This window comes from Marmota monax, unplaced genomic scaffold (genome assembly GCF_021218885.2).
Source record: "Marmota monax isolate L192 unplaced genomic scaffold, Marmota_monax_Labrador192_F-V1.1 WCK01_AAM20220418_F8-fsc00074, whole genome shotgun sequence".
NCBI lineage: Eukaryota > Metazoa > Chordata > Mammalia > Rodentia > Sciuridae > Marmota > Marmota monax.
The window spans coordinates 5,823,065-5,846,796 of record NW_026694232.1 but is presented as its reverse complement, the minus strand read 5'-3'; the positions used below and the strand labels follow the sequence as shown (position 1 = coordinate 5,846,796).

The 23,732-nt window shown below is 37.7% G+C and overlaps 1 protein-coding gene across 1 annotated transcript in view; it reads left to right on the top strand.

Moving 5' to 3' along the window:
• The first annotated feature begins 11,701 nt into the window (after window positions 1-11,701).
• Window positions 11,702-23,732, top strand: part of Gnb4 (G protein subunit beta 4) — a 44,460-nt gene continuing 32,429 nt past the window's right edge. The window contains exon 1 of the mRNA XM_046466837.2: window positions 11,702-11,876. The gene's annotated coding sequence lies outside the window, so the exon portion shown is untranslated. The remainder of the gene's footprint in view (window positions 11,877-23,732) is intronic.

Here is a 23,732-nt window from a genome sequence, read left to right as displayed (position 1 = left end):
TAAAACTATTCTTCTGGCTTTCTTTTCTCAGCTAAATATCTATAACATTATTATTCTTTTTTCTCTTAGACGTCCTTAGACTTTCAGTGTAAGTATTCTTTTTTTTTCTCATTTATTATTCCTGGTTTACTTCCATCATTATCAAATTGTTGGTATTCATAAATGGAGTTGGGTGGAAATAATTTTTATACTTACAATGATTTTCTGATAACTCAAAATGTGAGAAGAGAGAGGAACAAAAGTAAACCAGTAATTATCTATAGAAGAAGAAAAGAAGTTTGGAAAAGAGAGTTTACTTGTCCAAAGTCACACAGCTCATAAGTGACAGAGGCAGGATGTGAAATTATATTTTTCCAAACTCATAGTTCATGTTCTTTCAAAATATGTCATGCTTATGGGAGATAAAACAAGCACACTGACTATTATAATTTAAGCCAAAGTGGGCAGTAGTGACATAAATATACAAGAGTAGTATAAACCAAGTGCTGCAAAGATTAGAAACAAGAAGAAATGTATTCAGCAGGCAGATTTCTCATGGCTTATGAACTAGATTTGAGATAGTTTCTGTATGAAACATTCTAGTTTGTGGAAATAGTACAAGAAGAATGGGAAATCCCAGACCTCTTCTCAGAAGTAGGAAGAGACAAGTCTGAATGGAAAATACCGCAGAGATAAAGTTGGAAATGAAAGGTTGGGGACAGATTATGGAAAATATTATATGCCAGGTAACACAGGAACATAAAATTCAGTAAACAACTAGAAACAGGTACATAGTCAAGAATTAGAGTTGAACTTTAGGAAAATAAATTTGACAATAACATATTGCATGGACTGGGGAAGGTAAAATTAGAAAACTCTGTTAGATGTCATAAGAAATACAAAGAGGGCAGGGGATGTAGTTCAATAGTAAAGCACTTGGCTAGCATACGTGAGACCATGGGTTCAGTCCCCAATACCGCGTGCGTGCACACACACACACACACACAAAAAAAAAAATACATCAATTTGATCTATATCTTTAAGCCTATTATCGCCAATTGCTTTTTACGTATTTACACAAATATTGTTAAATAAAAGCATAATTTAATGCTATTGAAATGTATAAAATGCCATGAAGATTGAGATAGAAAAAGATCTAAACTTTGGTTGGCTTAGGAGGAAAGATGTATTAGCAATTGTTGTTAATATAGATTTTTTTTAATAAACTAAGTCTGATTTCATGGAAAAGAATTAAATTTAAGATAGTTAAACTTCCTTGAAATTTATATGTCCCCACATGTGTGGACTCCTACCATTAACTTACCATCCTCCAACCAAGCAATTCCTTCCAAATACCAATACTGGAGTCATTTTAAAAAAATTATATAGGATGTGGATATGCAAAAAAGGCAAAGTTAAGAGTTTGGTTTTTAAGAAACAGAAGAACAATCTACACTCAGTTTTATTTTTAGAGATGCCGCTTTATCAACTAAACCGAGATGAAACAGTTACTCATTAGATGACAGGTTTATTTTTTTCTCCTTAAATTCATTTCTGAGTTAATACATATCTGACTCATTGTCACTTAAAGAGGAACCTTCTTGTACAGACTTGTGCAGCTGCTGCAGGTTCAATTTCTATGGAAAATATACTCACCTTTATGCAATGCTAATAATGCAAATGCCAATTAATTGAATTCTGGTTTTGATTATAAATAAGCCATATTTTATAAAACTTGGATAGTGGGCTACAATTTTGCTGCCAAAATGAACTTTTAAAGAATGAGGTAATCTACTTGTTACTTGAAAAGTCACAAATTCCAGAACACTGACTCATTTGCGGTGAGAAAGCCCATGAAATTCTCGAGAGTAAGATGGAGCAGTGCAAATATCTGTAATGAGCAATAATGCCACACTGCGGAAAAACTACAGTGAATGTCATTCTAATTCAAACCTTTTAAGCTAGGAGATCCATCCAATAGAAAGAATAAGAACTCCAGTTCATTTCAATTAAAGCAAAACAGGAAGAGCAATAAGTAGCTAATCTTCAGAAGGAAGGGGGTGGGAGAGAAAGAGAAATTGATGTTTCCAGATTGAAAGCATTTGTGAAGCCTTTGGGATTTGGGCAAGTGTTCAGTCAAGTTGGGTGAGGGTGGGGTGGTTAAATTATCTACTTACCTGATTTGTGTTTATGAGATCCAAATGGAAAGACAGACCTTCTAGTAGAGATTTAGGATCTTGAGCATGGGGCTCAGTTCTCCAGGCCTACACCCCTTCCTTTGTAAAACGGAAATAATAATATCCCCTTGTAAATCTGTTGTATCTAGTAAATAAGAGAAATGATGTGAAGCACTCTCTCCAACATGCTTCAAAAACATATTGAGTTTAGAAGCTTTCAAAGAGAAAATAACTAAAGTAAGAAATCTACTTAAAAGAAGATAATTTCTGTTAGGAAAAGTCTAAATTCTACCCTGTTCCTAGAATATTTTATATACTTATTTTCAGATATTTAGCTTTAATTGTTTATTTTTTCCCCTTTTAAAGAAGAGAGTTTAAACCATCATTGCCCTGCTAATATTATGTGGCTCAAATTCAGAGGGCTGGGTCTTCCCCAAGAGCACTTAAAATCAGGCCATGATTCGTTAGAGCACTTAGCACATGCTTTGCTTTGAGCAAAAAGCTGGCCTCTTCCATCCTTGTTCCTTGAGGAGAGTGAATTGCTTCAAAAGCCCTTGTCAGCTGTTGTCACTCACATGGAGAAATCTCAGAGAAGCATCCCCTCAGCCCCTCCTCATGTCACACTAAGGACTAAAAGCCAGGAAGACAGCTCAGTACTCAGGAATGCCTTATAGTAAAGGAAAAGTGTAAAACTTGTCCCAAGTGTTAGAACTTGGGCCCCCCTTTCACCCCACTTGATTATTGCACCTAGCAGGACAAGACTGCTCCAGAAAGCACTGCTGTGTAATCAAGTGCTTAATCAGTCTGGTTCTGTTTGTTCCTAAATAACTATGAAGAGACCTTTTTGTCTGCGAGCATATTAAATACTTATAATGAATGAATGAATGAATGTGCTCTCAGAGACATCCCCTTAGAGTTCTGTGTCAGAAGGGGTATCTATCAGCTTTTTGTCACTGTGACCAAAATGCCTGACAAGAACAACTTGTATTTTGGATCATGGTATCAAAGGTTCAGTCCATGGTCAGATGAGTCCATGGTTCTAGGACAAAGATGAGGCAGAACATCATGGCGAAAGAGTATAGTGGAGAAGAACTGCTTAGTTCATAGCAGCCAGGCAGCAGTGGAAAGGGGCCTCAGGGAAGATGAACCCTTCCAGGGCACGCCCCCAATGACCCACCTCCTCCAGCCACACCCACCTGCCCACAGTTACCATCTGAACATCCCTGCATTAACATAGGAGGTTTTTGTTTGTTTGTTTGTTTGTTTTTGGTTTTTTTTTTTTGAGAGAGAGGGAGAGGGAGAGAGAGAGAGAGAGAGAGAGAGAGAGAGAGAGAGAGAGAGAGAGAGAGAGAGAGAATTTTTTAATATTTATTTTTTAGTTTTCGGTGGACACAACATGGAGCCCAGCGCCCCCACCCCACACATGCCAGGTTACCGCTTGAGCCACATCCCCAGCCCAACATTGGAGCTTTTGAGGAACACCTCATATCCAAACCATAACACTCTGCATTCATTCACTAATTTATTCATTGTATAAATATTAACAGGTGCCCACTATGTGCAGGTGCTATAGACATAATGTTATAGGACATAAATATAATGAGTAGCTCATGATTGAGATTTCGCCATCAAATAGACAATTGTAAACCTTTAAGTAATATCAAAAAAAAGTTATGCTCTAAGTACTCTAAAATGGACATATTATACAAGGGGAGGACTACACAGATTGTAATTTTAATACATCACATATTTGAATTTGTTATCATTTGTCCATTTTCTAATTTAAAACAGAAACATGAATTGGGTATTCTAGTACAGCTAAAGAAGATACCAGACTTGGTATCAGACCAAAGCAGTTATTTCCATCAGGAAACTATTAATGTTATTAAATTATTCATTCTCAGCTTTCATTGCTAAGGGAAAGTGACATATTGTTGACAGCTATCAGAATTCTTCATGCTTTATTGAAAAGTCATTTGAAAATTACCATATAATTAAACCCGATTCTTAAAAAGTTTCAAAACTCTCTCAGAGAACTAGGTATAAGGTCATCTCTCTCTCTCTCTCTCTCTCTCTCTCTCTCTCTCTCTCTCTCTATATATATATATATATATATACACACACACACACACACATATGTATATATAGTTATAACTCATATATACATATAGATAGATATAGATATATATACCAAAGATATATATATATCTTCAGTCATTATCTTCAGTTTCTGGTTAAAGAGGAGAAGGGTTTGGGAAAGGAGAAATCCCTCCAGTAGAATGCAGTGTTAATGAAGAGAGGCTATCCCTGAACCTTGAGTCCTTTCCCATCTCCAAATAAGGGAAGCCCAATAAAATTACCTGGAAAGTCATTTCCCAGTTGGTTACCTATCTGGTACAGGAGTTTATGACTTTCCTGGAGGGTACTCTAAGTTTTGGAACATATGTTTGAGATGAATTTCATGGTTTGGCATGATGATCTTCTAGGTACAGAGGAACAGGGATATTCGGGGACATGGACAGTCTCCTTAAGTTCTTCATTCTTGAGAGCTACAGAAAGAAGGACAGAGGAGTTAGTTTGGGGAACAATACTGTCAAAGATGGAAAGGCAAAGAACCTATGTTCATAAGAGCAAAATGACTTAAGTGAGGGTGAAATCAAATAAAGTAGTACCAGGTAGCTCTGGAAAGGTAACTGGAGATAGATCATGCAAGGGTTTACATGCCAAAACAAGGCAGGAATATTCGGTTTAGTAAATAATTGGAAACCATTGTAGGTTTGTTGAACCAAAAAGGGAGTATAACTAGTGCTGTGTTTTTGGAAGATTAATTTGAAAGAAATGTATTGACTGGGTTAGGGCAGAGAAGGCAGAAGCAACATGACATGTGATCCTGAATAAAGATAGACCACCATTATGAGATACTGCTACCAAGTGTTGACACTGACTCAGAGCAATTGGAATTCTTCTACATTATTGGCAATAATGCAAAATGGACCAGTCACTCTGGAAAATAGTTTGGTATTTTCTTTTTTTTAATTGATTTTTTAAAATAAATAAATGACAGTGGAATGCATTACAATTCTTATTACACATATACAGCACAATTTTTCTTATAAGTTAAACGTAAACTAACTATATGACCCCCAAATCCCACTCTTCATTATCTAAAGACTTTAAACATGTTAACCCCAAAACTTATATAGTTGTCCCTCAGTATCCACAGGGAATTAGTTCTAGGACAAACACACACACACAACACTCTGCATCCATTCACTAATTCATTCATTGTATAAACATTGACAGATACCCACTATGTGCAGGTGCTATAGATATGAAGTTATAAGACATGAATATAATGTTATGATCATGAGTACCTCATGATTGAGATTTTAGCATCAAATAGACAATTATAAACCTCTAGGTCATACTAAAAAAAATTGTTATGTTCTAGGTACTCTAAAATGGACATATTATACAATGGAAAGATTACACAAATTGTTATTTTAATACATCACGTATTTGACCTCCATGGAATTTGTTATCATTTGTCTATTTTAAAATTTAAAATGGAAACATGAATTGGACATTCTTATAATCTAAAAAAGATATCAGATTTGGTATCTCTCTCTCTCTCTCTCTCTCTCTCACACACACACACACACACACACACACACACACACATATCTCAAGAATACCAAAATTCACAGATACTCGTCTCTAATACAAAATGTTCTGAGATTGACTCCCAGAACCCCCAAATTTGTCATATTTGTATATAACCTACCTACATCCTCCTGTATTCTTTGAATCATAAATAAATTATTTATAATACCCACTACAATATAAATGTTGTGTAAATAGTTGTTATACCACATTGTTTAGGAAATAACAACAACAAAAACAAACTATACATTTTCAGTATAGTCACAACCATCATAGGCCTAAAGTGCAATTCCAATTCATGGTTATAGAATCTGCAGGTAGAGAACCCAAGTAGAGGGGTGCCTGGGCATGATGTTTACAGCAACTCATACAGCAATTCATACTTACCCTAAACTAGAAACACTCCAAATATCCTTCAGTTTATTCATTTGCTAAATGGATAGGCTGTGAAATACCATGGGTTACTGCTCAACAATAATAAGGAACAAAGGTGTCAGGCAGAATAAAAGAAGGTAGTACACACCTGTTATCCCAGCAACTCAAAAGGCTGAGGCAGGAGGATCACAAGTTTGAGACCAACCTCAGCAACTAAGCAAAACCCTGCCTGAAAATCAAAAAATTCAAAGGGCTGGGGTTGTAGTTCAGTAGTAAAGCACCCCTGGGTTCAACCTCCAGTACTGGGGGAAAAAAAGCCAGTCTCAAAAGTTTACAGGCAATATAATTCTATCCCTATAATATTCTCAAAAAGATCAAACTTTAGGGATGGAGGGAGGACAGAAGATTGCTAGGGGTTATGTGAAGGGATTTTGGTGGGGTTGCGGAGCTGTGAAACTGCCCTTATCCTGATTGTAGTGGTAGTACACAAATCTGTAGATATGTTTAAAATCGTAGAACTGTACACCAAAAGGAAGATAAATCAATTTTACAGTATAATTTAAAAACAAAAATTAAGAAAGAACTCAAAAAATCAAATATCAAGGAAAGCAAGATATCTTCCATTATTTGAAATATCTGACAGAACATATTAGCATAAATAAAGTCAACGTGGGAGGAAGGAAAGAAATGATAGAATCTTAGATTCTCATAGATTAATCCAGAGTTGGTGAATGTGATTACAGCAGCTTGTATTTCTGAAGATGGCCACAACAATATGTGCCAGCCTTCTTGCTTTTCTAGGAATCTGAAACTCTTTCATGAAGAATATGTCCCTATCACTTGTATCTGTGACTACCTAGCCCAAGAGAATATGGAAAACAATTTCTCTGTGATTATTAAGGCCAAGTCATAAAAATGCTATGCACTTCCTCCTTGTTCTCTTGGAACATTTGCTCTTAGAATCCAGTCACTGTATTGTGAGGAACTTAAAATAATCCATGGAAAGACCTATGTGAAAAGGAACTGATATCTCTGCCCACATACCTGGGTCATCTTCCAGCCAATAGGGTGCACCACCTTGCCAGCCATGTGAGAGTGCCATCTTGAATATGGTCAATCTAGTTGGTATTACATAGAGCAGAGAAGAACCAAGCTGTCAAACTCACACAGATATTTATGAGCAAAATAAGTGATTGCTGTTGGGCCCAGTATGTTTGAGGCCTAATTACTAAATTTTGAGTAGCTTATTCAGAACAAAAGAGAACTAATATGATATTTTTACTCACTTATCAATACAAATGAATCATTGGACCTTTCTAAAAGGTGTTCAGAAGAATTTCTGGGATAGGATGAGGTTTAGAGGGAAAGAGTACATGATTGATTAGTGAAGTTAACTTTTGGGCATAGTACTGAGCAATGGCACCAGTACTGTTGTGTTGGCATTTGATATCCTCACTTGATATAATTGGATAAAACAGAATGCAGGCAGTTTGTGATCGTCTCAAGATCACACAGATATTGAATAGTGGAGCCAAAGCTTTAAATCAGATCTTTGACTTGAAGTTTAGTATTTCCTCCACTTTGTCATGTTCCTTCCCAATAACAGATTCTGGGGACCTAACATAGAGAACGTAGAGCTACAGATATATTCTTCTATTTTCCTCTCCCATGCTTGTAACAGACATCATTAGCTAAGTATAGCACTTTCCTAAGGTCACTGTGATGTATATGGGTGATAGATTCCAAATTGCCATGGCTGAGAATCTGAGCAAAAAAAAAAAAAATACAAGAATTACCACTAATTTGAATCATGAGTGTCAGAGGAGTACAACAAGGTGGGCTTAAAATATAGGCTGTAAAAAGGTTGGTACAGAAATGCAATGTGTGTGAGCAGGAAAGCAGGCTTCAGACATGACTGGTCTGTATCAAGGATGTGAGTCTGAAATGACATAAACTTACTTCTGACAGAATCTACTAAGGCATTGCTTCTCACATCTTTGGGGAACTCTGCTTGTCGACATTTTTATTTTTTTATTTTCAGTTGTAGATGGACATGGTACCTTTATTTTATTCATTTATTTTTATGTGGTGCTGAGGATCGAACCCAGTGCCTCACTTGGGAAGCAAGTGCTCTTCCACTGAGCTACAGCCCCAGGCCATGCTTATAGATCTTATTAGGCTTTTATGAATATTTTAAAATTTATTTTGTTGTAGTTGAAGGAAAACCTGTTATTTTAGTTAAAATGTTGCAAGTATAAAATTTGGCCTCAGTATGGTATATGGTGGAATTGGAATGCATACAACACAGCAGGACTGAAAAAAAGTGTCCACTTTGAAGTGCCTTTTTTTTTGTACCAAGAATGGAACCCAGGGGCACTTAACCACTGAGCTACATCCCCAGCACTTTTTACATTTTATTTTGAGACAGGGTCTCCCTAAGTTGCTTAGGGCCTCACTAAGTTGCTGAAGCTGGCTTTGAACTTGTGATCCTTCTGCCTCAGCCTCCTGAATCGCTGGGATAATAGGCACCAACCACCATGCCCAGGCAAGATTCTTCTTCTTTATAGTGCATTGTCATTATCTGAAAATAAGGTAAAATCAGAAAAAAAAAATAGACCCATTTCTAAGGTAATGATCTAAAGGTTGAATATGGGCACTGTAGATTATAGTGTATCTGAGAACTGGATTCATGTTCATCCAATTAGGACCAAGAGTGGAGCTTCTTTGAACTTGATCATAGAGGATCCAAACATCCTGAGTATGTAACTGTTATAAAACTCCTCCAAAAACAATGATCACTTTCCTCCTGCTGCGATTTTGAAGGGTACAGGGGTGGGATTAGATATGACATTTATTTGAGTAAAACAAGTAACCAAGTGTCGTCATTCATTTGTTTGTTCACTAAATACCTGGTAAATGCAAGCTATTTTGTTAGACACTATGGGGAATACAAAGATGAAACAGGGCTTTTGTATTCAAAGGTTCTCTAACAGGAACCCCATCATTGTGTTAACAAAGTAGGATTTGAGAACATGAGCCTAGTGAGTTAGACATGGCCAGAGGCCAGTACAGATATGCCAGTGATATACAAACAGAAGATCAATGGACTTAATCCTTAGACGTATGATATGTCATTACAATGGTCTACGTAGGCATCGGGCATCAAAAATATTAATAAAAATATTAACAGTATGCTTCTTTCTCTTTCTTTATACATAGATCTCACTATCATTGAAAAAATTATGAATTGCTGGGTCACTTAGATACATTACTGTGCTCTTAGGAAATGTTTCTGGTTATGAAATTCTTTAATCAGATCCACTTTCAGATTCACAGTATAGGCTTATTCTTTTTTTATTTATTTGTTTATTTTTTTTTAGTTGTTGATAGACCTCTATTTATTTATACGCAGTGCTGAGAATCAAACCCAGTGCCTCACACATGCCAGGCAAGTGTGCTACCACTGAGGCATTCTTAACAAGTGTTCTTTTCAGAAAAATATGCAGTGAATGTGGCAAAACAGAAATATAATGTTCTTAGAGATGGATTAGTTCACCTCACAATTAAATTCTCCTTTTTCGTACTTGAACTTTATTCTTCTGGAAATTTCTGTGTCCACATCAAATTTTTAGAAAGGTGAACACCATCATTTATTCACAAATCTTCAAGGATTAGAGACATGCTTGTTATATCTTTTCAGGTTTTGCATGCTGTGTTTGGGAGTTGTTGGTTTATACTTTCCCTGATATTTTCTACAGTACCATACCTCAGTGCTTTCAACTGGGTTTTCCTTATACTAGCAACTTGCATTTCAATATGTAATCTTAAACCAACCACTTCTAAAAGTCCTATAGTATCTGGTAGATGCCAGAGCACTGGAACAAGACAGAAAAGAATCAAAAGAACGAAAATAGGCTTTGGAATTGGTCCACTCAGATGCCAGGTAAGATCTCTGCCACTCCCTGTGTGACCTCAAGTGAATTACTTAATCTCACCAAGCTTCATTTTGCTCATCTGTAAAATAGGGATAAAATGCATATAGGTCATTATAAGAATTAAGTAGGATAATAAGAAAGCAGAGAGTCTCATACATAGTAGACAACCTTTAACTACCCTACTCCTTCACTTCTTCCTAAAAACAATGATAAAGCTCAGGACTTAATCACTAAAGCACACAAACAGCTGCAGCTGCAGACTGGTCAGGTCCCAACCAACTTTTCTGACACTGATAAGTAGAAGATTTGGTATTTATCCCTTTTCTTCTTAATGAAAAAAAAAAAAATGCACCCACCATTATGAAAAATGAAAATTTGAGAGAAAAAAACATCCATAATTCCATCTTCCTAGTACACGACTATTTCCATGTTTTATCATGGTCTGGCTTTTATACAAAATGGTCACATTTTCACCACAGCTGCAATCAGGGTGTGTTTATCTTGGCACAATCTCTTTTAAGGTACCGGTAGATTTATTCCAGGTGATAGTGGGAAGCAGCTGAAGATGAGAGAATGGAAGGCTGCGGGGGTGTAAAAGTTCTCTTATGATACTGTTCAAACCTTTCTTCAGCATAGAAACTCCACAAAGAACTCCTCTGCAGTTTTCGTTACCCAGGGCTGTTCCTTTAAATTGTTTGACGTCAGAGAAGGAATGCTATAGCAACAGTCTGTCAAACTGGAATTAACTCAAAAGAAAGATGGGGGTGGGGAAAGGAAAAATGCTCCCAGGCGGTACTGACTTCAGAGGAAGCAATTTGGATAGATGCATTTATTTTATGACATTTTCAACATAAAACACCCAGAGAATTGCGCAAAAAAAAAAAAAAAAAAAAAAAGTCGATTGAGATGCGTGTGGTGTTTAACTCACACAGACAAGAGGGGCTTGGCAGGGTTAAATGGAAGGCCTTCCGGTTTTGTCAGTGACAATAGTAACAATAACTTCCAAGAATTGATCGTTTATTTAGAGGCACGTTGCGTGCAAATGTGTCAGGTAATATTTTTCAGCACCTTTATGAGGCAGGTATCACTGTCCTTATTTTGCCAGTGACAAAACTTATGACTCCGAGAGGATATAGGCTGTCACACAACTAGTGATGGGAGGACTGGGACTGCAAAGCAATTGGGTATGACTCCGGGCTTCACTTTCCCACAATTTAGAATTCCAGAATGTTAAACCTAAACAGGACCTGGGGGTCGTCTCGCTCAATCCGTGAGCAAACCGACGCCCGTAGTGTCAGGAAGGAAAGTGACCACAGTACTTAGACGGGCTCTACTCTACTGAGTGCTCCGACATCCAGGCGCCGCACCAAGAAAACGAAACTGCAGTGGAATTAATGTTTTTCTTCTCCTTCTAGCAGGAAACGAGAAAGAAAATAGGAAGCAGAAGCTGCGGGCGGCGCCCGCTCCCTGCGACCCCTGCTGGGGTCCCGCGCGCTCCAGGATCCGCGCGCGCCCGTAGCGCGCCTCCGCCCGCCCCCAGCGCGCCTCGTGCCTCGAGCCTCGCGCCACGTCCCCGCCCCGGGCCGAGCCGCGGAGTTGGCTGCTGGGCGGAGTGGCTGGGTGTGGTCGGTGGCTCTGGGCTTGGCGGTGCGCTGTGCTCTGCACGCCGGCTCCGCGCTCGAGGGCCAGCAGAGCGCAGAAAGGACCCGGCCAGCGCCAGGGCGACGCGGGCCGAAGCTCCCTCCAGGTAGGTGTCGAGAGCGCCAGCTGCTACTCGTCGGTGCGCCTCGCTAGGGGACTCCGGACTTTCCGCAGGGGATGTGAGGCGCCGCGGGAGCGCCGTTCACGGAACCGCCGTCACGGAACCGGCCCGGGTGGCGGCTCGGCGCGGGGCTGGGCTGGGCTGGGTTCCTCCTGACTCCCAGACGGGGCCCTCCGGTGGCCGACACAGCGGGAGAGGGACGGGGCGAGTGCGCCCTGAGTGCGCTCCGCTACCGCGCAGGGAATGGCCACTCCGCCACTGTCTTGGGCACTTTGGGGGCTGCTTCGACAGCTCGCTCAGGGAGACACCCCCAGGGTCCTCTCTACGTCTTGAGGCCTCCTCCAAGGGACTTAGCAAGCCCCTGTTTGCCTCGAAGACAGCAATTATCCCGGGCTGCCCAGGAGTGTTATTGGCTGGAGAGCAGTGGAAAAGCTCACAAAAGTTCTCTGCTAAGAGCCAAAATCAATCCAGTAGTTTCGTGTCAAATTTATTTTTAAAATGATATAATGTCCAGTGTTATTTTTTTTTGGGGGGGGCAGACTAATGGATTTTGAATATTCTCAAGTTCTGTACAATGAGAAAGTGTTTTTCCTTTTCTCTCCACATTTTTTTCTTCTTCAAAGCACAAAGGATTGCCTTAGACTTTGACATTTATTGCTATTTAATAAGGGAAGATTGGATTTCCAGAAGTTAAACCCAGGCTTTTATTGTTTATAGAAGCATGGTTTGTTTATTTTGCATCTATCCCTCTACCCTTTTCTCCCACTCTTTCTCTTTCTCTTTCAGTAAAGGATGGGTATCTTTCTCTTCAGCCACTGACAGAATAGCCAGGAGTATGGATTAGCACCCTACCAGGAAGTTTTCTTAAGACATTGGAATTTAATTGTTGACTCTCTGACATCTCATTGTTGCAAACTAAGATTGTGACCTTTAAGTACATCTACACTGCTTACACAAGATAAAAGGGAAGTAATTTCTAGTGGTAAATTATATACATTTAAAATTGTACGCTTAAGTCTGCGCATTTTAATAGTCATTAGCGTGGAGTTTTGGTTTATCGGTGCTTCAAGGCTTTGAAAGCTTATTGCATATTTCAGTATTTGGTTAAGGATCATTCAATATTTTTCATGTTGCATTTTGGTTTGTAGATGAACTTGAAACAAATATAAGCGTTTAAAATGTTTTATAAAGATCGTCAACCTGTGAATACACATTTTAAGTTTACAAACCTAACCAGTATAGTTGTGATACATTTAGGTTATCTCTCTGTAAACACACACACACACACAGTATAGGAAGTTATTCAAAGTTATTGGACTTTGTTAACCTGTAAATTTTTTTAAAATAATTGATGCTTAAGTATGTCCACACATATTTTTACACTTTAAAAATAGACTCTGGGAAAATTTCAAAATTAAAAATTGGAACTAAGTGTTGGACATTTTTCTGCCTGTATCAAATACTGCCTGAGGCGGTGTGATTTCTAATTTCTTTCAGGCATGTTATAGAAGTCAGATGGCTGTTATAGTTTATTTACCTTGCTGACTAATTTATTCTGCATTTATTATAGAAGTTGCTTACTAATCATCTATCTTGGGCCAGTGACAGTGCTTTACTTTATTTATATTTCAATAACTTGGAAAAGGAGACATTATCTACTAATACAGGCAAGGAAACTGTCTGCAAGATGTTAAGGAGCTTTCCAGTGGTCACTGTTTAACTCAACTGGGGTTCAAGGCAGGATCTGAAGTTCATGTTCTTTCCTCTGTGTCACATTAACTTAGTGCCAAGGCAAGAGGAATGATCCACAATTACTCATTAAAATATGCATAACATTTCCAAGATATACCAGAGCTGCGAGTTGGTCTTTCCAGCATGATTTGTACTATTCATCCATGTTACTCTATAGATCAGCCATTCTGTCACTCTACTCCTGTTAAATATCTTGTTTAAAGTTCAGAACCTCCTTCTTGTTGGAATGTATCTTACTGACATTAATAGGTAATTATGACTTACTTATCCTTCCAAAATAATGATCCCATTTTAATCTGAATTCTCTTGTCACAGAGATATAACTAATTTGTCAGGTTACAAACAGGGTGATACCTATTTTGGAATATGGGAACCTTTTGATATCCTTCAAATTAAACCAAGAGATATTTTGATAAATATTTACCCTTGCGATTATTCCTTCTCATTTTCAAATTTTCAGTTTCTGTGGAATCATTTATGTTCTATGTAAACATACTCATGTCTCCCATCTTATAGTGAATTAAAAAAAAAAACAGTAAGTATTCTACTTCAGTGATTACCTCATTTCTCTGCTTCACCTTGCCTAATTCTTTGACAGAACAAAAGTCAATACAGGATAGCTGGGCATAGTGGCCCACACCTATAATCCCAGTGATTTGGGAGGCCAACGCAGAAAGATGCAACATTGAGGCTAGCTGGGGCAATTTAGAGAAGCAGGATCACAAGTTTGAGGCCAGAAGGAAGAATTGAGCGAGACCCTACCTCAAATTTTAAAAAACAGGGGGCTGGGGTTGTGGGTCAAGGATAGAGTGCTTGCCTAGAATGTGTGAGGCACTGGGTTTGATCCTCAGCACGGCATAAAAGTAAATAAAATAAAATAAAGGTATTGTGTCTATCTACAACTAAATTTTTTTTTTTAATTTAGAAAATTTTTAAAAATGAGCCAGGGATGTAACTCAGTGGTAGAGTATCCCTGGTTTCAATCCCCTGTGTCATCAAAAATTGTTTTTTAAAATAAATTGATACAGGAAAGGTAGCCAGAAACCAGTTAGTTTCCTATATCAGAGTGAGTAGAAACTGAATAAAGTGAAATTTTAAAAGAATGACATACCTTCTTGTGTGATTTTGAATTTTGGAAACTTGTTTATCTTTTACATGTTCAAAAATAAAATTAACAAGATGGGGGAGTGCACTTTAAAATCGAATACAAACAATTAAAAAAATGAGCCTCCTGTATTTCAATGAATAGCCTGAACTCTCAGAAGGGAAAAAAAAATGAATCCAAGTAAGTTTTGAACATAGGACTTTGACTATATGCCCTTAATCTAAAGACAAAAAGAACTGAGAAACATCTTGAACTCCGCATACGAGGCTGTTTTTTGTATGGTAGAGGTATAGCAATTCTGAAACTATTTTGTGTGTCTTTTAGGATTGAGCAAATGAACAAATTCATTACATTTGGGAGCTAGAGTTTTTACTCTGGGAGAAGAAAACTAAAAATGTGGAATGGATTTTCTCATGTTATTCAGTGGGTTATAATATATTACCATCATTATTCATTTTGATGCTCAAATTTCCCTAGATCTGGCCTCTGGGAGCTCCTTTGAATTAATTCCTATATTCTTTGGTTGCTGTTTTGAGACAGGGTCTCACTACGTTACCCAGGCTGGTCTTGGACTCCTGGCCTTAAGCAATCCTCCCTACTCAGCCTCCAGAGTAGCTGGGAATACATGCAGGTGCTGCCATGATAGACACCTATTTCCTTCTGACATGCCCAACTTAAAAAAATAAAAATAAAAAACTGTCTTACTTTGTGGCACAAAATGTTCAAGGCTCATATTCCCCTATTGCAGCTCTGGAAACAGCCTTTTTGATAGGGACATTAGCTGTATTAGCTGCTACTCTAGGCATCATTACTCCTAGGCCCTTTCACCAGACAGAGCAAGGAAACATCATGCACATCTGCAGCAGCACATATGTGTATATATATTTTAATTCTGAGTTCACGTTGATGCCATGAATCCTGTCCAACAACAGAGTGTTCTTTAGTGCCTTCTTCCATTCCACATTTTTAGTTCTCTTCTCCCAGAGTGAAAACTCTAGCTCCCAAATATAATGAATTTATTCATTTGTTCAGTTCTACCAGACACACAGAACAGTTTCAGAATTGCTATGCCTCTACCTCGTTATCTTCCTGCAAGTTAGTTTCTGCCTTAGGACCTTTGCATTTACTTTTGTTTCTGCCTGATAAGCTTTCCTCTTTTAAGGCATAGCTCATTTCCTCACTCCATTCAGCTTTACTTAGATTAATTAATTTAAAAATGAACTTTCTAGTTACCCTCCAAGTTGTTGTAATTATTTTTTTTAAGTACTGGGGATTGAAACCCGGGGTGCTTTACCACTGAGCCACATCCCCAACCCTTTTCATTTTTTGAGATAGGGTTTTAGGGTCTCACTAAGTTGCTGAGGGTTTTGCCAAGTTGTTTGGGATCCTCCTGTCTCAGCCTTGTGAGTTGCTGGAATTTCAGGCCACACCACCATGCCCCACCAACTTCTGATAGTTTTCCCCTTATTCCCTGTATACTACCTATCTGTATTTAAAAACATGCAATTTGTTTATGTGCTTCACTATCTCCCAAACTGATACAGAAGAAAGTGCTGCAACAATTGAAACTTTTGTTTGTTTTGTTTACTACTGAATCACTAGAGCCTAAAATATGCCTGGTATGTGGCTGAGACTCAGAATTGTTGAATGAATTCTTGAATTTATATTTGCCAACTCGTTGTTACATTTTAGCCAAAGTTATTTTAATCAGGCAAGACAGTGTCCAGAGAATCATACAGCATTAATGCTATTTAAGGTCTTTTGGTGAAGCTACTAACACTTCTCTGGAAGCCCGTAAGTTACTAACTTTAATATCTTTACCTATCTTTTGTCTGCCCTCTGCTGGAGGTAATACTAATAATGAGAATAGATCCGTAGGAAAAATCAAAAATGGAAAAACCTGGATCACAAACTGAATAATTAACTTTGAAAAAATTAAACCAGTTTGAAATTTTTAATTTAAGGTAAGCCTCCAGGTTAATCATAATGTAATTGAAAAGAATGGACAGTAGTTAGATTGTATAGCTAAGGATGAAAAAATAGACATCCAAAATATTTTAATTACTTAAAAACACTTTCTGCTCAAATATACTTCCTTTTCCTTAAAGTATTTTTAATATTTTCCCACATTTAGTTCAAAGACCTCTTTTTTGCCGGGCTCAGTGATGCTTACCTGTAATCCCAGAAGCCTGGGAAGTGGGGGCAGGAGAATCGAAAGTTCAAAGCCAGTCTTCGCAATTTAGCGAGGTGCTAAACAACTAAGTCAGTGAGAAAACCTGTCTCTAAATAAAATACAAAAATAGGGCTGGGGATGTGGTTCGGTGGCCGAGTGCCCCTGAGTTCAATCCCCAGTACCCTCCCTCCCCCAAAAGCAAGACCTCTTTTTCTCAATGGTTGTAATAATTTCAGCTGACCCTCTTTAACTTTGCTATTAACACATGCAGTTGTAGAAGCCAATGTTCCAGCCCCAACAGTTGGGTCCCAGAGGTAGAGCTCATCATCATTATGCGGCTCTACCTCCTTTGTGCTAATATCCTGCAGTTGGAACAGTGTGGTTGTCTGCTTTTCACTGTTGTGAACAAAAGACTTGACAAGAACAACGTAGAGGAGAAAAAAGTTTGTTTTGGCTGATTGTTGCAGAGGATCAGTCCGTGGCCGGTGGGGCAAAACATCATGGTGGAAGGGAGTGGCAGAAGAAAGCAGCTCAGGACAAGCAACCCAAGCAACCGGGGAGGGAGGGGAGGGAGATTAGGCTCTCATAGTCTAATCATTTCACCTCTGAATACTCTTACATTGTCTCACACGTGAGACTTTGAAGAACACCCTCATATCTAAACCATAACAGTCAGATACCAAGAAATTCCTTTGGGGCAATAGTTATGAAGAAAAAATGCTTATTAAGCTCACAGCATGTGTCCCTCAATACTATTTTTCCAATATGCATTATGAAGATTTTTTTTCTTCCGGAATTACTAAGAAAGAAATGTTATTCAGTCGGCTTTGAAGTAGAAGCTGCATGAAGTGATTTCTATTATTCAGGTACTACTTACTGCTAAAATAATATATTTCTCTCAGTGTCCATATTTCGTACTTAAGGCAATATATAGCATCTTAAAAGGATTTTGGCTTCCCCTCCCCAATTTTGGCTTTAGCAGAGTTTGTTCCTGCACAGGATAGTTATTACATGCAAGAAAAAACTCCCACCAAGATCCTCATCTTCCCGTTGGTATCTGAAAAGGAAGAATTTATTCAGGGGATGTTAACCCTGGCATCTTTGTAATCAGTGCTTAAGCTCCGATGTGCTCTTCTTCATAGCTGCGTGATGTTTCATTGTATTGTGTATCATTCTTGCTCTTGTATTGATTTTTTAAAACTTTCATTATATGAAGAGTTCATGAGTATCCTGAAATATCAGTTTCTTCCCTGTTACGTTTTAGAAGCCCTGCCACTTCCTCTGCCATTTAGCTTGTCGAAAATTTTCAGCTAAAGAAAATTAATAGAATCTGTCAATTTTTTCAATTTCTCTATAGCTGAAGAAAGTTAGACTACTGCTTTGTCCTTATGCTCCAAACCCAAATACTCCTGGGCTTTACATAAGATTTTTGGTATTTTTATGTCAACATTTAGCATTGGCTTGACTCAACCCCTACCTATTTTTATATTAAGTTCCCCACCTAAACACTTCACCTAGCAATTGTTTGAAGTATAAAAAAATAGCTGTTTGGTAATGTGAAACTAAAAACCCAGTAATGTAGCTTAAGCTGAATGAGGCTTTGTTGTCTCACTGGAATGGGATATAGATTATATACACTGTATTTAGGATAGTTAAGGCTCATAGTGACCAGTTTTTATAAGAAAATAATTTAAGATATTTGATCCTAGAATACTATCAACTGTGTTACTTATTTGAATGGAACATGGTAGGCAGGTTATTGCATAAGGAAATTGAAATTTATCAACAAGGGATCTAGAGTAGGTCATTTTGTAGAATGGGATTGTTCTAAGAACTAAACTACTACTATTAAGAGCTTTGGATAGTGTATGTACATAGTAAGTGCTCACTTAATATTGTCTTCTTGTTTCAATAACTCCTGCTTAGACCATTTAAGTGTAGAGGTCCTCCTGCTTTCATGCCAGGTAATCTTCCTCATCTGTATTACAGGTCAATGATCTCTTATTCACAACTTAATAATCCAAAATGCTCTCAAAATACAGGCTTTTTTCTTCATGAATCATTTAGTGTCAAAATCTTATATGTCATGAACTGATTTGGTGGCACAGTGTGATCTGAAGCGATTGCTAATCTCTTTGTCCATTCTAACTGTGAACATATTTATATTTTGCTGCAGAAATGTCAGTTCCTGATTATGTGGGATGCTGCCTCACGGTCTATAGGCAGTATTTTGCTACATATAACGAACACTTTGTTTAATCTGAAAACTTCAAAATTCTGAAACACATGTAGCCCTAGGGTTTATTATAATGGATCATGGGCCTATGTGTGTATGCATTTATATGTCTGTCTTCCTTTATAGACTGTAAATTCCTTGAGACCAGGGCCTAAGTTGTATTCATATGGCCCCTGTTCCTGGCATATTCAGTAAATGTCTGGGTGACAGCATAAACTGTTGCAGAACGGAACTGCTAGGTGAAGGGAGACAGTCTGGAGAGCAGGGCCTTCTTTATTTCCTGGAACACAGAACAGGCTGCCTTCAGTTCACAAGAAGGTGGGTTGTTTTACTTTGAGGACACTTAAAAATACTCCAAGTAATGAATAACATGATGGCCAAGTAACAAAACACAAAACCTGGTGTTCTGTGTTACAATTTCAGCATCTCTGGCGTCTCTTGCTCTCGTATCCACTTGCTCGGTGCAGCTCTAGGGTTTTGGCTAACTTGTTAAGAAAAACAAATGTGGGATGGGGTGGCTTGGTGTTTTAAATTCCTTGGTAAGAATGATCATACAAGCTTTAAAATACCTCACCTGATTCATTATGTTTTTTAAAATGTATTTTGTAAAGTATAAGAAATGTAAATCTGATTGCAAAGAGCAAAGTAGAAAATTAGAAAATTGGATATAACAACATACTACTTGAAACTAACTTTCAGAGAACAGACTTCTAGGAAGCGAAAGCAGTTTAGGCTTAAATTGTTAAAGTTCAATTTCAAATAGTCTTTCATGGCTTAACATGAGCTTTCATGATCAGTGTGAAAATTATTACTAGCTAAGAAGCACTTATTTTTGCTTGTCTCGTATGGATTCAAATGGTTGTTGACCAACACAGCAGTGTAATTGTACAGATGCATAATGCCTTGCTTTAGTAAAAGTTCTGTGGACTTTTAAGATGTGGAGTGAGAAGGCCATTTGAATTATACAGCTGTATTTTTTTTCCATTTTATTTAACAAATTGGCTTGGATACAATGGTTCATTGGTATCTTTCGATATGTGTAACTGGTACAGCTGAACTTCGAAAAGATAACTGATATGCTGCTTTCTTTTCACCTTAACAATGCTTTCACTATATGACAGTTATTTAAAATGTGTTAAATGGAGCAAATATCCATGTTGAAAAGGAAATCAAGAAGTTACAGTAACTAAAAATAAGAGCACTGGGCTTATCAAATAATTTCTGTTAAATTATTAGGTTAAGATTGCTTGTGCAATTTCATTCCATTTCAAGGATAAATTGTGATTAACAGCTGCAATTTGACCTTGAGCAAAATCACCACTGGTGAGATTCTTTGACTATTAAACTGCATTCTCTTTTTTCTTTCTTTCTTTTTTTTTTTTTTTAAGGAAGGTAGGACTGGCTCATTTATACCTTGTATTCCTTTTATCTTTCCTTCCTCCCAGGAGGGAAGTTTCTTAATTAGCTGGCTGAAGATAGAGCCCAGGGAAACACAAATAAATGTTTAAGAAATGAACTGATTGAAGTACCCACAAAGCCACAGAAAAGGAATGGTTAAGCACAAGGAGGGCGAGGGAGCTGTGGGATTGTAACAACCCTAGGAATACAGTTGAAATAAGAAACAAAGGTTCTCAGTCAGATCCAGCAAATCCAGTGAGATGCCCTTTCAAAAGAGGCAGCCCGGCAGAGCCGTCTTGAGCCTGGGTTTCAGTCATGTGTGCTTCAAATCCCAACTCAACCTCTGATGTTAAGCAAGTTATTGAACTTGTCTGAACCTCAGTTTCTTTTTTTTCTTTACTTTCATTTTACTTCATTCTTTTTAATTCATTGTTAGCAGTGGAGTTCATGTGCAAAAGTTGGGTTCATTATAACGAGACTCATCTTGTCAGGCATGGTGGCGTGTGCCTGTAGTTCATCCATGTACGACTCACTTTTATATATTTATGTTTGCTTACTTAATAATACATGGACAACTATCAAGAAAGTCCTCAGCCCAAGAATTAAAAAAATAGCAATCACCTGTGTGTTCCTTCCTCATATGATATGATCATTCTTTTGCTTAAAAAAAAAAAAAAAGTTGTATTACATATTCACACATCCTAAATAATGTTATTTAGTTTTAGTGGTTTGGAGTTTTGTAAAAGAAATATTTATGCTGGAACTTTTTCTCCTCAAAATTATTTTTAGGATTCAGCTGTGCTGTTTCTTACTGTAGTTCATTTGTTTTCATCACTTTATAATAATTTGCTGTGAAGATGCTACAATTATCCATTCTGACGGCGGCCATTGGTGTTCCAGTTTGTTATTATTTTAAGTAGTGTGGTATGAATAGTTATACCCTGCTCTTGCATGCATGCACTAGAGTATCTTTTAAGACCTAGTTATCCAGGAGGGGAATTGAATCATCAGTGAAAGACATAAGTATCATCACCTTTGATAGATATTGCCACATTGCTTTACAAAGAGTTGCCCCACGAGAATGAGAGTTGTCATTTTTCTATAACCTTGCTAATTCCCAGTTAAGTTAAAAAACATTTGGTTAATCTAACAGGTGTGGGGGGCTGGGGTTGTGGCTCAGTGGTAGAGCATTTGCCTGGCATGTGTGAGACACTGGGTTCTATCCTCAGTACCCCATAAAAATAGATAAATAAAATAAAAATATTGTGTTCATCTACAACTAAAAAAAAATATTTAAAAAAATCTTAACAGGTGTGGAACTGTATCTGTATTTTAATTTGCGTTTCCCTCATTTTTGAGGTTGAGTTATTCCATTTATATATTGGCCTCTGGAGTTTTTCCTGCTATGATTGGCCAATTCCTGCATTTGCATATTTTCCTATAGGAATGTTAGTTGTTTGTATTGGTAGTTTGAAGGAACTGCTTTTAAGATTCTGCATGCTAATCCTTTATTTGAATTTTAGTTTATAACTATCTTTTCCAAGTCCAAGGCTTGGTTTTTGTTTTTTGTCTTTTTTTTTTGGGGGGGGGGGGTGTCTTGCTTTTTTCTTTCTTATTTTAGGGGTAGAGAAAATACACTGTATTTATCTAGCTCTTATTGTTAACATTTCTTCCTCTCCCCAGTTTTCTTATATTTAGGGATAATTTTTAAAATCAAATGTGGCTAAATAAATAAATAATCAGCTGTGGCAGATGTGTTGTATGTGGGGTGGGCAGGATGCAGCTGATCATTGAGCTGTTAGTAAACCATTAGGGAGATTCTGTTTCCATATGTTGGAAGATTTAAAAAAAAAAAAAAAAAGTCTGTGTGATTGTTGGGGCCCATGCATACCAGATCTAAATCCTTAGGAGACATCCTCCTCAATTTTCTGTTACATACACACACCAGTGTCAGTGGAAAACTTTAATTTCTATCTGTAATGGCTTCCTTGTCATTAATTCAGGGAAAGTCTGGTCAGTTAGAGATTATTTTTGGCTTTTGCCTTTCTCAGATTAGGATCTTGATTACTTTAAGCTTTGAATAAGAAAGACTCTGAGCTGGTTTATGCTGCAGCTAGTCTGCCTGGTTGGGACCCAGTGGAGGACTTCTTCAGTAGTGGGTCACCATTTGTCTTGCCAATTCTGCCCCCAACCTGTTTCCATATTTCCCTTTTCTCCATATAGAGTTCACACAGTTTTAGAAAATATTTTGCCACTTCTCTGATTTCCCCTTTTTATTAAACTGTGGATATACAAGAGCTCTGGATGGGCAAGTAATAGATGTCTTTGTTTTCTGTTGGTCAAAATAAATGCTCTTAGGGGACTTGATCTCTCAAAATTTGAGCATGCTTTAGGTGCACAGTTTGAGGGAGCTACTTACTAAATTATACCTGATGCAGAAATATTATTCCCAGGAATTCTAAGCTTATAGTTACATGCATACACATCAATACATAGCTTGCCCTTAACCTTGAATCCTCACCTTCAGAACATAATTTCCTAGAACTTAACCATCTTAGCTTTCACCTGGGGCATCTTATAGCCTCATTTTACCCTAGATAGCCTCTAGGCTTGTCTATGAGTTTACGTTAGAATTGCACTTTATTGTTACTCTAAAGAATCTGACAATTGTTGAACAAGAAGAAAAAATTAACCTAGGAAATCTGTGCAATATGTTCTCTATCCTGATTTTCTTAAAGAATGAAAAGTTAGGGCTGGGGATGTGGCTCAAGCGGTAGCGCTCTCGCCTGGCATGTGTGCGGCCCGGTTCGATCCTCAGCACCACATACAAACAAAGATGTTGTGTCCGCCGAGAACTAAAAAATAAATATTAAAAAATTCTCTCTCTCTCTCTCTCTCTCAAAATAAAAATTAAAAAAAAAAAAAGAAAAGTTAGTTCCTCTATTTAGCAGCAGAAAGGGAAGAACAGAGGAAAGGCAGCTTTGACATTGTCCAAAGAAAGTTCACAGTTGTCTGGCACTAGCATCACAAGGATTTTGGTTTTGTGGCTTAGAAACATTTCTCAGACAGCCTCTTGCCTTATAGCTGCCCACTCCCTTTCCATCATGCCTGTTTAATCAGCCCAGGTTTACTAGACATGAACAAGGTTTGAGAATTCAGAATTCCACATGAGGAAAT